The sequence below is a fragment of the Periplaneta americana genome, chromosome 12 (genome assembly GCF_040183065.1).
Source record: "Periplaneta americana isolate PAMFEO1 chromosome 12, P.americana_PAMFEO1_priV1, whole genome shotgun sequence".
Lineage (NCBI taxonomy): Eukaryota > Metazoa > Arthropoda > Insecta > Blattodea > Blattidae > Periplaneta > Periplaneta americana.
In genome coordinates this window covers 6,697,985-6,714,503 of record NC_091128.1, presented here as the reverse complement: position 1 = coordinate 6,714,503, position 16,519 = coordinate 6,697,985, and the positions used below count along the sequence as shown (strand labels likewise).

The 16,519-nt window shown below is 34.8% G+C and overlaps 1 protein-coding gene and 1 long non-coding RNA gene across 4 annotated transcripts in view; both read left to right on the top strand.

The window, feature by feature from the left end:
• The window catches only part of LOC138710145 (uncharacterized), a 333,732-nt gene that overhangs the window by 66,211 nt on the left and 251,002 nt on the right, over positions 1-16,519 (top strand). The gene's annotated exons all lie outside the window — the stretch shown is intronic.
• On the top strand, positions 9,908-13,553 carry LOC138710143 (uncharacterized). 3 transcript variants are annotated; one of them, XR_011335089.1, is made up of 3 exons: positions 9,908-10,037; positions 10,284-10,431; positions 13,226-13,553. It is a non-coding gene; the product is annotated as an uncharacterized lncRNA (long non-coding RNA). The 3 variants fall into 3 exon arrangements; XR_011335090.1 differs by having other exon boundaries at positions 9,914-10,041; XR_011335088.1 differs by lacking the exon at positions 9,908-10,037 and having other exon boundaries at positions 10,153-10,431.

The window sequence follows — 16,519 nt, the reverse complement described above, 5'->3', positions numbered from 1 at the left end:
TGCGCCGTTAGATTATAAAGTCAGTAGTTGCTCTACTTTTATTTCAGGTTGGATGTACTCTACGAACATGCAGTAAGAACATGTTTGTCTGTCTCTTTCTCTGCTGCATCACCTGGGTTCCACCTACTATATAGACTAATTACCTGCAACTGAGTCTTTTCGTAGCTTATACTAAGCTTATCAATAAGTGTCTCCCTTTGTAGCTGTGTGGATACTGCCAGTGGCGTAGCTAGAGTTGAGCTTAAACGATATTTTCAAGTATCTGTGACAACTGTGACTGTGACAATTAAATATCTGTGACTTTTATCTGTGATTTTGTCACACCGATATTTTATATCGCTAAGTAAGCACAATATGCATGAATTATACCGATATTTTGTCACACCGATAAAAATTAACAGGAAATATTGAAGAGCAGTGCAATGTGAATACGATTTCTCTATACACATGTCACACCTCAGTGGTTTATATGGGAAAATCCAACAAATAAATTATGTACATGTACCATTAACAAATAAATACTAATCTAACTCAACAGTAACATGTAAAAAGTTAACCTCATATACCAAGAGGTTATATCGTAGTTGATTGTAGATATGGAATCAGTTGATAATTTTTAATGTAGTTGGGTACGGAGAAATTGAGGTTATGTGATTATCCTAATCGTTTTAAATTTGATCCTTTTTATTGTATATAATATAATCGATAAATTATTTTAAGTCGTGTATTAACATTATAATATTGAGTCAGAATAAAAATTAACGAAACATAAGTATTCGGAAAAACAATAGAAAATAATTACAGAACAAGACAGTTTTTCAGACAGGATTTTACACAAGATAAAGTATTGGTAACCAATGGTAATATTATTATTATTATGTAAATCGTGTAATCACTATATCATTTATAATAAGATGGTGAAACTAGCGCTGAAGTAGTTTCGGCAATTTCGGATGTGAAAATCGTTGCATTTATAAGGATTTTTTTTGTGGAGAGACAGTTGCTCAGGTTAAACTAGCGCTGAGGTAGTTTCGGTGATTTCGGAAGTGAAAATCGTTGAATTTGATTGTTTGTGGAGATGCAGTTGATCGTATATCCAAGGCATAACAAAGTCTAAACTAACCAAACCTAACCTGTCACAGATTCGTATATGCAAGGTGTATAAGGGGAATACGAAGGAAACTACCTCAAGGTTAGTTTAGTCAAATAAGTTTTATCTCGTTCGGTTTTAATTCTATAGGTGCTGTTGTCGGCTTGTGAGAAATGCTTCGAAAGTTCGGAAGAGCATAACGTTCAGTGACACGGAGTGAACTAACATGATTTACGTTTGATACCCCTTATTTTCAAATGTAATTAATTATCCCATTTATGTGTAAGTGTAGGTCTATTTTAAAAGTGTGCAAGGGCAATGAGAACGATTTGTTGGAGCAATTTCTGCTAGATGTCAGATCTTTTTGGAATTTATAAAATTGACAATTTTTGCTAACTACCCCATATTATTATATTTAAAAGTTGAAAATTACTTGCAAGTTGATGATTTTAACAATATCTAGATAAATATCACTAAATATCAAGTTTAGAACATTGATTAGGCCTATTAATTGGGTGAAATAACACCCCACACGAGTACCAATGTTAGAAAGCACTGTGCGATTTCCTAAGCGTTAATAACCATAAACAACATACCGGTAATGAACTTATTACGAATAATTTTATTTTAAGTTTAATTATTTTAATTAATACTATCCTGCACTGTTCGTGTTAGAGCTATACATTAAAACTGGATCATACATAAATGAGAGAAGTACATGTAAAGCTATTAAAATAATGTAGGCTCCTGTAACTATTCTGTTTGTAATTAATAGTATAACTAAAAAAAAAAAATATTGTTACTGCGTAAAAATTGAGTGGAAAATACTTATACATTAATATATATTCACAGTAATATGAAAATGTGATGATCTCGGGGGAATATATAAAATATTTATAAAACATATATTCAGACTTAATATGAAAACAAAATGTCAGATTCATGATTATATTATTATAATGTCGCTAATAACTTTGCAACACATCATCACTTTGAAAAAAATAATATTGAACAAAATATCACGAAAAAATAATCAAATACCACCGCCCGATTGCTGTTATTGTATCATGCGCATGCGCAAACCCACGACGTAGAGGAGAAAATATCAGTCGCAGACGTTGCAACAGTCACAGAGTACTGAATACGGAGCAGATTTCGATAGCGATATTTTGTCACAGATATTTCGCGTCATCAGTCACAGGTTTATCTGTGACAAAAAAATACCTGTGACAAAATATCGGTTTGTGAAATATCGGCCATCTCTAGGCGTAGCATGAAATTTTGAGCAGGGGAAGCTAACTCAAGTTGTCTTTCATGCAATGTGAGAAAACGTATTACAAAAATACAGTCTTAAAATAAATAGTAGTCAATGTCAAGTCAGCAGTCGAAGATTGGTTGGAACATCGTAAGTAACACCAATAAGGCATGACCTCAAATGATACGTAATAAAATACGATTTCACGGTTTACACATATCTCTAACAAATAGACACGTATACGTATAACATTAGCTCACTCCCTGTCATACTTAGAGAAATCACAATATTAGTATCATTACGTAAGTATGCGTCTGTCTTTTGGTTGTGTCCTTCATTGACAGCAAGGGAGTCGGTCATTTGTTTTTTAAATCACACTTTTGTTCGTAAGTCAGTCTTGATAATACAATTGTCCTAAAAAATTCAAGTAAATTAGTGTCAGGAACTGTTATTTCACTCATTATTTATTATATCAGCCACAATGCACACTAACACTTCAACTGAACACAACTGACGAATAGGGATAACTCGGAAACTACTTATTTTAAATGTTAAAGCTAGCTTCTTTTCGAACCTTGCGACTAGGGTAGCTTAGTTAGAAGGGATGGAAAATCTGCGGGGTGGATTACACAGAAGAAACCGGTCTGCTTGGAAGCTGGTGTGTGCAGGCTTCTTGTTTACTGCTGCATCACAAATAATCCTGAGCTGCCGCATCACAATATTTAACGCGTAAATATAAATTCTATTAAAATTAATAAATAATTTTCTCCATAAACTGCAGGTTTATTATTAAATTATTATTAACTGGGGAAGCTAAGCTTTTTAGCTTACATTGACGCTACGCCACTGGATACTGCAAGTGGTTTTCAACACAGGACTGAATATTCATCCGCTGTCTTGTTATTGCTCTGTGTTATCTCTGCGGTGGCCCTGCGTCATGCCGATACCGTGATAGGAAGGTCCGAATGTGTCCACACTATCCGTAGTGATGTGTAAGTCGGAAAAAAGCGGAGGTTTAGCGGAATAAGGAATAAATTCATCTAAGTGTAGGATTTCCCCGAATTGCGATAGACCACTTCTTCACATATTTGACCACCAAATCACGACAGCAGGCACTGAAGGTAGACTAAAAGGTGAAAATCTGCCTATCTGCCAGTCTTCTTTCAGAGCAGACCGCAATTATGCGGCAATATTATGCATGGTACGTGAAGCAAAATTCTCGTAGTTGAAATATTATGATATATCAGTATTGTTTACGTACAGAGTAGAAAGTAACTAATATAAAGTAACTAGAAAATAAATGACCTGGGCCGGCTTTAAGCCGTTTGGGCCGATTTATCCCATTTGGGCCCCACGCCTATGGAGGCCTCGCAATGATTTTTATTCTCAGAACTTATCTGCGGATACTATAGGAAAATGCGCAGCAGGTCTGGAAGTGGCAATGACAGAAGTGACAGTAGAACAGACACAAGAATAAGTGAATAACATAAAGTTGCTAATTTAAATGGTTACAGGTTTGTGGAGTGAGGTACTGAAGACAATAATTCTTTCAACTGAAATTAAAATCCGCATTATTTTATTTTTATTGCTCTTCGGATCTTTCGGATCCTAGTGATTGTTGCGAAAGAAGAAAAGTTTTTCCAAGCTTAAAAAGATCAAAACTTATTTGACATCAAAGAAAAGAAATACAATCCAACAAAGGTATCATTTTGATATATCGTATTATTGAGCAAAATTATAAATAAATAAAAATTATAAGCAGACAATAAGGAATAATAATAACAATAACAATAACAATAATAATTTTAGTTGGTGTGAAATTAAAAGAAATAAAACTGTGATTCGTAATTCTCCAACAACAACCGATATCTTTAGACTAACAACTGGACTTAAGTCCAGTATCTCTTCGGAATTAGGGTTTATACTATACTTCTCCATAACGTGTTCTCTGTAGGGAAGAAGATTCAACTATGAACTTATTAAACTGCACAGCTCTCAACATTTCAGAAAATAAAAGTTGTTAATAAAATCGCAGATGTTTACTGGTATATTAGAAAATTAATGAGGAAAATCCAATGTTGCATGTACTTGAATAATTACTATTTGAGATCAGTAATGCAGCAAGAAGGTTTGGACAATTTGATAAATTTTATTCTGTCCATTGAATATGAAAATTACCTGGAGATTGTTAAATTTAGACAAGATTCTGAAAGTCCTTGAAGACAACTTTTCCACATTGAAGGCAGTAATATTAATATGTCTTTTTATTATCTATTCATATGTAGTGGTAGGGCTAATGAGACTTAATAGAAATAAAAAATATAAATTGCTTCGTAATAATGATGTTCTTACATTTTTATTAAAAAGAAGTGTAATATTTTCACAGAGAATATAATAAGTGATTTTCTACCTATTTATACTATTCAAAGAACCGTAATCAACATATCGCATAGTTTGTTTACAGGTACGTTTAATTTGCACTAAGTCACAGCCTTTTTCTAAATGCATATTGATTGATTTTCTTTGAATTATACATTACTACTGGCTTGTGCAGCAAATGCTGCAAACTAAGTTAATTAGAAGTTCAAATTAAAATTTTTACAACTTTATTTCCAATGAAGAATACCAGACATTTTGGAAGTTATTTGCTTCCATGATAATGAAACATACCCCTCTGAATGGTTTTCTTCATGCTAAATACTTTTTATTGAACCTATACGTCATCAGTTCTTGAGTTTCAATGAGACAACGCAGGTAACAAAGTCAGGACGATCAGTCCGTTTTTCATGTGGAAGTGAAGCAGTAGGCCTAGTTATTTCAGGTCATTGCGGATTGCAGGTGAGAGTTATGAAAATACCAGATTTGCCATGCTTTCCAATAATAGACATAGCGTCTTGGTATAGCTACTGCATGTTTCGTGAACTACCTTGAAATGTAGAGGGTAGAATCACTTTTTCCTGCTAAGAGATCTTGCTAAAGTGATCGGGACACTACAACATTTTGTAGGCCTCTTGTTTTATCAGTAAGTAATACCTTTTGGTCTTCCCTTAGGCATTGTAATTTTTGCGTTTCCTCCAGATATTACTCAAGAGAATCACAAACATTAATATCTACATCACTTACATACAAATGGCTTTTAAGGAACCCGGAGGTTCATTGCCGTCCTCACAAAAGCCCACTATTGGTCCCTATCATGAGCAAGATTAATCCAGTCTCTACTATCATATCCCACCTCTCTCAAATCAATTATCATATTATCCTCCCATCTACGTCTGCCTCCCTCAAGGTATTTTCCCTTAATTTCTTCCAACTAACACTCTATATGCATTTCTAGATTAACCCATACGTGCTACATGCGCTGCCATCTCAAACATCTGGATTTAATATTCCTAATTAAGTTAGGTGAAGAATACAATGTGTGCAGTTCTGCGTTGTGTAACTTTCTCTATTCTCTTATAACTTCATCCCTCTTAGCCCCAAATATTTTCCTAAGCATCTTATTTTGAACATACTTAATCTCTCGTCCTCCCTCAAAGTGAGAATCCAGGTTTCACAACCATAAAGAACAACCGGTAGCATAACTGTTTTATAAATTCTAACTTTCATCTTTAAATATCTACACCACACCACCATTAAATATACTATCGAAAAGACCCATACCACTTGATTAATAACTATATAAATATTTCATTTCAATAACAATATTGTTATATTACTTAAGTTTTGTATAGACTACTATATAGCCGTCACTCAGTAAATAGTATAGAAATAAAGACCTAACTTCAAATATTCTGTACGCCTACTTATATAAACCTAAAAGATTTCATCATCAATAAAGCATTAATCTGTATAATTAGTGACAAATACATCATGGCATTCACTATAATAATATTTCATTTTTAATTATAATGTCATCAAACATTCCTCAGATTTGTAGTTTTTAATATCCAATACATAGACAGCTGTACTCTGAAAATTACACACCAGACACACTGACCTGTAAATTCTTTTTAGAAAGTCTTGAAGTTTTTGATTATCAACATTACAGAAACATTCTGAAAAATGTACACAAATGAAGATCGACAGTCGCCCTGGGTGGCTAAGTTAGTATAGGTCTTAGCGCTGGCCTTCTATGTCCGAGGTTGGGGTTCGATCCCGGCCCAGTTCGATGGCATTAAAGTGTGCTTAAATGCGACAGCCTCATGTCACTAGATTTAGTGGCATGTAAAAAAAATCCTCTGGGATAAAATTCCGGCTCACCGGAGACGCTGATATAACCTCGGCAGTTGCGACAGTCGTTAAATAAACCATAATTTTAAAGATCGACATATTGGAATTATGATGTGAGAGAATCTGAGTCATCTGAACTCTAAATATATCAGCGATTCTGCAGGTCTTAGCCTTCAAGTGATATTGTTTATTTTAGTGTGTTTGTGTTTTGTTTTATTGTGAAAACCCATTATTTCTCAAAATTCTCGACAGATGGATTATGGAAAATAGGAAAATGATGTAGAAAATTGACTTTTCATTTAAAACTACCATTTTTCCGAAAAAATTTGGGTTCCAAGCTTCAAAATGAGAGGTCATTTATTAAAAACTGTTCAGTCGTTTTCCCTTTATTTCAATTAGCAATTAAAATTATATATATATATATATATATATATATACAGTATAAATGTGACGCACCGTAGCTCCGTGTTCAAGGGAGCTCCTCTCGGGCAAGGGTGCAGACAGCAAGTGGTCGAGAGCGCGGGGATGCGTGCAGTGGCTCAAGTCGTGTTTTACTCAGTGGAGCGGCTTTTATATATATTTTCAAATAAATGCTTTTCAAATAAAAATTTTCAATTTAGCTGTATACAAGAATTGTTATTTAATATTATGCAAATTTGGCTTTCATGTAGATGCTTCCTGTGAACCAGGCCTTAATAATTTCAAGAGAAAAATTGTTCCGGAGCCGGGTATCTATCCCGGGTCCCTTTGCTTATCGCCCGCGGCCGAGTATATCCACACAACTCAAATGGGCTGATAAGATGCCAGAAACCCAAATTTGAGAGCACACTATTACCTGTACGCTGATATTACTCCAATACACCTTGCACCAAACAAATTAATTAATCGCCACGTAGGTGTTGCTGGGTATAAAATGTAACCAACAGACCTTGCACCAATGAAATTTGTAATCCCCGCGTAAGTGTTACTGGGAATGAAATACAGCCAACATATATTGCACTAATCAAATTTGTATTCGCCGCGCAAGTGTTGCTGGGAATCCAATATAATTATACCACAAACACCAATCAAATTAAATAATCGCCGCGCAGGTCCTGATGGGAATACAATACCACAGTCTACTATATACAATTGCGAAGCTTGAGGTGTTTTTTTGCAAATCTCGTGATAAAGCGCTCCAAGCGGTTAGCAACTAGAAACAATAGACTGTCCATGGTCGACTTTGGACTGTGTCGTATTTCTATCGAGTGCTAGCTCGTTGCGTATTTCACATTGATGCTTGTGAAATGTTCGTTATTGGTTATAATGAAAATGTTAATGGCTAAAATATAATAATTGGAATAATAATATGGGACAAGGAGGAGACGTTTGTAGTGCTACAAATTGTAGCAACAGTAAGAGAAAGAGGCCAGAGTTATCCTTTTTCCGATTTACGAAAGATTCAGAAAGGTTCCTGGGTTTCCACAAGAATGCTGTGCAGAAACAAAACTGTTAATTTGAAGTTCTTTGTGACTGTTAGAATACATTATATCCTTAAATTTCACAATGAAATGTTTCAGTCTAACCGACCGGTTAAAGTTCTGTCACTTAGGCTGCTAAATTTCCAGAAAAATAAAGGTTAGGTCTACTTTTTTTTTCAGAGGATATATTTTTAATTGTAGCTATTAATTTTGTTATTATTTTTATGTGTTATTTTACTAAAGATGTAGAAAAATTAAGTTTGTTTTAGTGAAATTTATTGATCAAGTTTTATTTTCAATTCTGGTGGGATTATTATTGCTTAGGCCTACTTTTTTCTTCAAAGGATATGTTTTTAATTATAGCTGTTTATTTTGTTGTTATGTTTATTTGTTGCTTTACTAGAGACGTAGAAAAAGTCTGTTACAATAAAATTTATTGATCACGTTTTATTTCCAATTCTGGTGTGATTATTATTGCTTAACCTCATCCCACTTTGTTAACTACGTAAGCCTACACTACAAGTACCGGTAAACGTAAGTTACTCCATTAATTCATGTTTCCATTATTATTGTTGTAAAGAGAAATGCAAATTAATATTCATTGGTTTCATAGTTAATTATCGCTATAATCTTGAATGAGTGAAGCTATTATAGTAAATTTCAGTTCGTTTTGCACAAACAAAAATTATATAAACTTATTTCTTGCAGGTATCTTCGAGTTAATGGTGGAATTTAATATACTTCATTAAAATAATAAATTAACTTTATGCATTTAATATTTCAATAATGGAAGGAAGGTGTTAATTTTTCCAAAAGAACACGACAACGAAAGTGTAATATATTTTGTCGGCTGCTAGGAGAGAGATCTGCGATGATGAGGCGATAGTAGCGATCCTAGTGGTGGGCAACTACCCATGTTTGCATTTTTACTACATATTGAGCTTCGCGACTGTGACAATACCTAGCACCAATTAAATTTGTAATCTCCGCGCAAGTGTTGCTGGGAATAAAATACAGCCAACATATATTGCACCAATCAAATTTGTAGTCGACGCGCAAGTGTTGCTGGGAATTCGATATAATTATACAGCAAACACCAATCAAATTAAATAATCGCCGCGCAGGTCCTGCTGGGAATACAATACCTAGCACCAATGAAATTTGTAATCTCCGCGCAAGCGTTGCTGGGAATAAAATACTGCCAACATATATTGCACCAATCAAATTTGTAGTCGACGCGCAAGTGTTGCTGGGAATTCGACATAATTATACAACAAACACCAATCAAATTAAATAATCGCCGCGCAGGTCCTGCTGGGAATACAATACCTAGCACCAATTAAATTTGTAATCTCCGCGCAAGTGTTGCTGGGAATAAAATACAGCCAACATATATTGCACCAATCAAATTTGTAGTCGACGCGCAAATGTTGCTGGGAATTCGATATAATTATACAACAAACGCCAATCAAATTAAATCATCGCCGCGCAGGTCCTGCTGGGAATGCAATACCTAGCACCAATGACATTTGTAATCGCCGCGCAAGTGTTTCTGGGAATGAAATGTAGCCAACATACTTTGCACCAATCAAATTTGTAGTCGACGCGCAAGTGTTGCTGGGAATTCAATATAATTATACAACAAACACCAATCAAATTAAATCATCGCCGCGCAAGTTCTGCTGGGAATACAATACCTAGCACCAATGAAATTTGTAATCGCCGCGCAAGTGTTTCTGGGAATAAAATGTAGCCAACATACATTGCACCAATCAAATTTGTAGTCGCCGCGCAAGTGTTGCTGGGAATTGAATATAATTAGCCTATACTTCGAACATAAAGGGGCAAAGCTTGCTGGGTAGTGGCACCATGGTTAAATCAGCTGATCTAGGACGGGAAAGCGAAATGGAATATGGAAAGTCCATTGTGTGTTTAGTGAAATACAAGTGTTTTGAATTGATTTTGGGGCAAAAAAATGAGAAATAACGATAATATTTCGTAGGTGGGTACACTTACTACTTATTAATAACCTCACTGCAATGTATTAAAGTGCGATAATGTTATTTAATGATGTTTATTTATTTCGTAAAATTTCAGTATACTGCCAGAAATTTATCTTAAGAAAAGAGCAGATTTGTCTGCGTTTGCCGAATGTGTATCATCACGCTTACGAATTTAAATACATAAAAACAAATAGGCCTACCTCAAGTTACCAAATTACCATAATTGTTTCGTGTTCCTCTTTCAGTTTTGCAGTCGAATCTTCAGTAGGTCTCAAGTTATTGCAAGAAAGTAATTACAGTGTGTCCTATTCAATTGTAAAAATGGTAATGTCTTGTGCAGCATATAATTGCACCCAAAGGTTTAAAAAAAAGGAGCAAGATATCATTTCACAGGTAAGGATTAAATTTGTAACTCTTAATAGTACATTAAACAAGGTACACATACAATAAAATACATACATACATACTAGACGGGCTGATATCATCATAATTGATCGGCAGAAGGATAAGGGTGTCATTCTTGATCCCACAATCCGTTTTGAGATGCATGAGCAACAGCCACAAGAGGTGTGTCGTGAAAAACAAGTCATATATGAGCCTTGTTGTCAGCATCTTGGAGCACAATACCACATTACACATTGGACAGTTTTTGGGCTCATGTTCGGTGCCCGTGGCACGATCCCACGTGAAACTTTAAATCAACTTAAACAATATAAAATTTCTGATGCAACGATTGATGCCATAGGATCTCACGTGTTAAAATCATCCTTAGCTATAATTAGTAATCATTTGTACCCAACAAAACTTTTATTGTAAATGATTTCCTACGTTTTCCTATCTTAATGTTTTTTCTTGTTCTTTCCAAATGTCACAAAATTGTTTTATTATTCTTTATGAATTGATTAGTAGGCCGATCTATCGAATCCTTATTTAGGGCGGCTTTTGTTTAAACAAATTTCATTCACTTTAATACCATAGTTGTTGACGAGCGAGTGTTGTATCATTCACATAGTGCATTGTGTTTGTGACAAGGCTAAGGTTCTTGGCTAAACTAGCGCTGAGGTAGTTCCCTTATACACCTCGCATAATATATAGGCTATGTGTAATTAATGAAAGTTATTGACGTACAAGTGTTGCATCATTCACATAGTGCACTGCGTTTATGACATGACATTGTTTAACATATAACTAACATAACATGGTCGCTTCTAACCTAATTGTTTACTTTATCGATACCGTAGTTGTTGACGTAAAAGTGTTGCATCGTTCACATAGTGCGTTGTGTATGACATGGCGTTGTTTAACATACGTTATATAAGTAATTAACATAACATGGTTGCTTCTAACCTAACCTAGTAATTATATACTTTATTGATACCGTAGTTGTTGACGTGTAACTATTGCATCATTAACATAGTGCATTGTGTTTCTGATATGGTGTTGTTTAACATATAGGCTAAGTAACTAATTTCCGAAGAGTGAGGAGTAGTCTAAAGCATGGCTGGATGGAAGTCACACAGAAAGAAGTGGGCAAATAGTGGATACGAACGGTATCGATAAAGTAAATAAAACCAACTTTGTATAAATAGCCAGTGAAGCTATCGTTGAGGTACTTCTGGTGATTTCGTGTGTGTGTGTGTGTATGTGTGTGTGTGTGTGTGTGTGTGTGTGTGTGTGTGTGCGTGCGTGCGTGTGTGTCTGTGTGTGAGAGAGAGATCGTAAATGCAAATCATAACAAAAGCTTAAATGAACAACACCTAACCCGTAACAGATTCGTATATGCAAGGTGTATAAGCAGAGTACTGCAGTGCTAGTTTAGCCAAATAGCCTACAAGTATATGTGGGACACAATCACAATGTCTTTTTTTTTTTTTTTTTTTTTTTTTTTTTTTTTTTTTTTCTCCAGCTTCCCGTCTGATCCTGAGCTACTAAAAATGATTTATAAACATGAAAAGGGAGAATTTTCATCCATCGAAAAAATATAATAAAATATGCTCAAAACATTTTGAGGATAGCTGTTTCGACAAGCAAAGGTTCGGCCATCCATTTCTTATAAAACGATCGGTGCCAACACTTTTCGATTTTCCTGAGCATCTCAAGAAAAAGGTTTGGCATCGCAAGCCTCCTAAACCTCGTGATGTAGGTCTAATTAATACTTCACAATCCTACAGCTCTGAACAACCAACAACAGTAGACCTATCACAGCACCCAACCTCAGTTGGAAACTCAAACGAAAGGATTAATACTTCACAATCCTTCAGCTCTGAAGAATCGACAACTGTAGACCTACCACAACAGCCAACCTCAGTTAGAAATGAAAAGGTTTAAGAGGAAACACTTCATGGGCAACTTTGAAGAGTGTGACATGAAGTCTCCTAAAAAGGCTAAAAAGTGCCTATTCATGGCTCAGAATACGATCAACGATCAAAGAAAAAGAATTAGAAACTTAATGAAGAAAAATGTGAGATGTAAGAAGAAAATTAATTCTTTAAACACTTTAATTGTCCACTTACAAAAGGAACTGATGATAAATGAAAATGCTGCAACAGTGCTGAAGGTTGGTTACAGATATAGTTAAAATGTAATGTATTTTAAAAATCTTGTTTTAGTATTTTTATGTCAAGTCCCTACTATAAACTGGTCTTTAAAGGAATATGTCACTTGCTGGTTAGGTCAGGTGACATTGTTATAACAATTTTGTTCGAAAGAGGGTACATAATATATAGTGTGAGAATGGAGAAACACATAATGGAAAAACAAATCATTCACAGTATAGCAATAAATTTTACAACAGAATCTAACCTAACCCAACCCCTGAGTGATCTAATCTAAGAAATTACCAACTTATTTGCATGTGCACTTTCATATGTTCATTGCCCTTAAAATGGGAACGTTGATGCTTTTATGGTTACCCATATTATAACATTATTAAACAAAATTAAAAAAAATTAAATTGACTTTTCATAAATGATGTAAATAATTAGGCAAAACAGCAGGATCTGAGAGATTTCATGGTTGTGTAAAACATAGAATGTTTCCATGGATGTTAAATTTAGAGCGTCAGGTATAATATAGTTATCCATCCATCATGGCTCCTCCTGTTTTCCTAATACTGTATTTGTCTGTTATAGCTATGTTGTTGAATAAGGAAGCAAGAATTTAACTATTATTTTATTTTTCTCCTTAGACTGCATTTTCTGGTCCTGCAGAGGAGCTGTTTAAAAGAATGGTAAAAGGAAAAAAGATACTTATTCTCAGCAACTACGAAGTTTTGCCCTTACACTACATTTTTATTCAGCAAAAGCATACGAATATGTGAGGAAAACATTTAATACATGTCTTCCACATCCCCGTACCCTAAGAAGATGGTACCAGCATATTGATGGTTCACCTGACTTTACACAGGAAGCATTAACAGCGCTTAAACTAAAAGCTGAAGAATCTGAAACATCAGGTAAATCAGTTGTGTGCAGCCTTCTCATGGATGAAATGGCCATTAGGAGTAAGATTGAATGGGATGGTAAGGAAACATGTGGCTATGTTGATATGGGAACTGAGATTGATGACGATTCACTACCAGAGGCGAGGGAGGCACTTGTGCTGTTAGTGAATGCTGTTAACGATTGTTGGAAAGTTCCAGTTGGATACTTTTTAATTGATAGTTTTTCAGGAGAGGAGAAAGCAAATTTAGTAACAAATGCACTTACAATGTTACATAATACTGGAATTCATGTTGTTAGTTTGACGTTTGATGGTGCTGCCAGCAATATAACAATGACTAAATATCTAGGGGTTGACATCTATCAAAATAGTGCAAAGACCTTTTTTTCACATCCAGTTACAAATGAACCAGTGTTTATTTTCCTTGATGCATACCAGGTAAGAAACTCCTTAGCCAGTTTAGGTGTGATATACAACAGCGATGGCAGTGCAATAAAGTGGGATCACATATTAAAGCTAGTTGAGAAGCAACGTGAAGAAGGATTAACTCTGGCTACTAGGGTTAGAAAGCGTCATGTCAATTGGGAGTCAGAAAAAATGAAAGTTAAACTAGCTGCCCAAACTTTAAGTAATAGTGTATCCCAGGCACTTAATTACTTAAGAAACACTGGGTATGAAGAATTTCAAGACTCTGCCCCTACAGCCGAGTTCGTTGAATTATTCAACAATATCTACGACATTTTGAACAGCCGCAATCTGTTGAAGAAAGGCTACAAGAGTGGGTTTTCCCCAAAGACTCAGGAATTGATTAAAGTGTATGTACATAAGGCAGAATGTTATATACTAGGATCAAAGGTTTCTAGTCCTACTGGAAGCTCTGTTGTCCAATCAAGGAAAAAGACTGTTTACTATGTTCTCTTCCTCTGTCTTCTAATCTCTTCACAGTAGGATCTAGATTTGTATTTGACTTTTTGTTTCTGTTATATTTTGTATCTTATACAGTTGTGTTTAATATGGTATTTAATACCGTAGTTGGGTTTAGGTCATATACTGTGATCCTTACCAAGTATCTGCAATTCTTTCATAGTAGGGCCTACATTTATATTTAACTTTTGGCTCTGTTATATTTTGTGTCTTGTGTATATTTTGTTTAATCCCTAAGAGTTGAGATTTAGGCCAAGACTATACAAATATTTTGCATGTGGGCATAATTATTACTTACTGGTACTATGATATCCTTAACCAGTGTCTGTATTTCTTCCATATATTTAACTTTCGGCTCTGTTATATCAATATGTTGAACAGCAACTTCATGCCGGTATGTCAGAAAATTCAATTTTACAGGAGAGCGAAAAAAAAAAAATTAGTAATATTGAAAAGGAACAAATATCTGACGCAGGAGGACATTTAAATTTCTTCTTCTCAAGTTTTTATTCAAGCTTTGACTTAAAATATGTTTGCAGAGGATTCGGGAAAATTTCTTTGATAAGAATTAAGTGAAACCTGCTTTTGTTCATATTTTTGCCATAACAAGGTTGCTGTTGAACACCAATATTTTGTATCTTGTGTACATTGTGTTTAATACCTAATAGGTGGGGTTCAGGCATAGCTATACCAATTTTTCCCATGTATGCCTAATTAACTTTTTGGTTTTGTTACATTTGTATCTTGTTATTTTGTATCTTGTGCACATTGTGTTTAGGGTCATTCCATGCCAATGCAACCAAAGGCTGATGCATAAACACCACCAAATTAGCTCTTTGGAAAGTCTGAAAATTAGAAATTTATTTGTCATATTTCAACATGAAATCCAGTTTTTATTTCCAGTACAGTGAAATGTACATTTATGCATTATTATACAATGAAAAAAAAAGTCCATGACTTGTTGCAAAGAAATGTCATTTAGCCTTTACCATGGAAGTATTTTGTATGGATCAGTATACCTGTGAAATTCTTATTTATTTATTTTTTCTAGCAGCACCATCAGAAAAATAAAGTATATTTTGCATATTGGGATGCCTTTTCCTAAGATACTGAGTTAGGCCTACAACTTGAAAGTACTGGACAGCTACAGTGCTAATTATGTTCCAAATGATCACTAATGATGCACATAGATATGAGATACCTCAGATTGAGGTTGTGGCTATACTACATCTCAAGTCTGATTAGTGAAATATGTTACTAGTCAGTGATGTATGCAGTGGAGGGGGAGGAACTGGAACTAAAACAGTTTCACTAATGTAATTACTTGTGTTTTAATAATAGATCTGTTTAATACATTTTAAACCATACCTGTGATGTAAGCTCCTATTAATATTTATGTTTATTAATAAATTGTGACAAATAACTTCAAAACATCCATAACAAATTTGAGAATGCACCATTAAGGTAAATTATTTCTTATATATTTCAGTGATTCATAATCTGAAACAATGCTCGTGCCTGTAACTCACAATAAAATTCCCGAAATTAGTGTCAAATATAAATACTGGTATTATGTTCTTGAAAACTTCCTATATTCTGTTTCCTTAACCTTTTTATTTCAGGTGGACTAACAAGTGAAGAGATCTTTAGGTAAGCTTACCATACATCCCATAAAAAATGGGATAGTCTCCTTTCTTGGCCTAGGTGTCCCTGATAAATGACCTGATAACAAAGGAATTAAACATAACCCCCAGTCACGAACACATCAACAATTATAGACAGAATTGGCTCCAGCATTGTCAACAGGATGGACCGTTCCAGATTGCCTCGACAGATCCTCAGCTACATACCTCAAGGGAAAAGATCTTTGTGTCGGCCCTTAAAAAGATGGAAGGAGACAGTAACAGGCCACTAGGCCAACTGCTTGAATGGCTGATGATGATAATGTTTGAATTTGAAATCAGCAAACGTAAATGAACTTGGTATGAAGGGTAGGGTGAAGTGAAGAAAAAAAAAATTGAGTATGATTATGTAAATAATCGAGACTTATCCATGTTACCAGCCATACTCTTTTACTCCTACCTTCTGTGCTGACTCTACCAAACATCCTATGTGC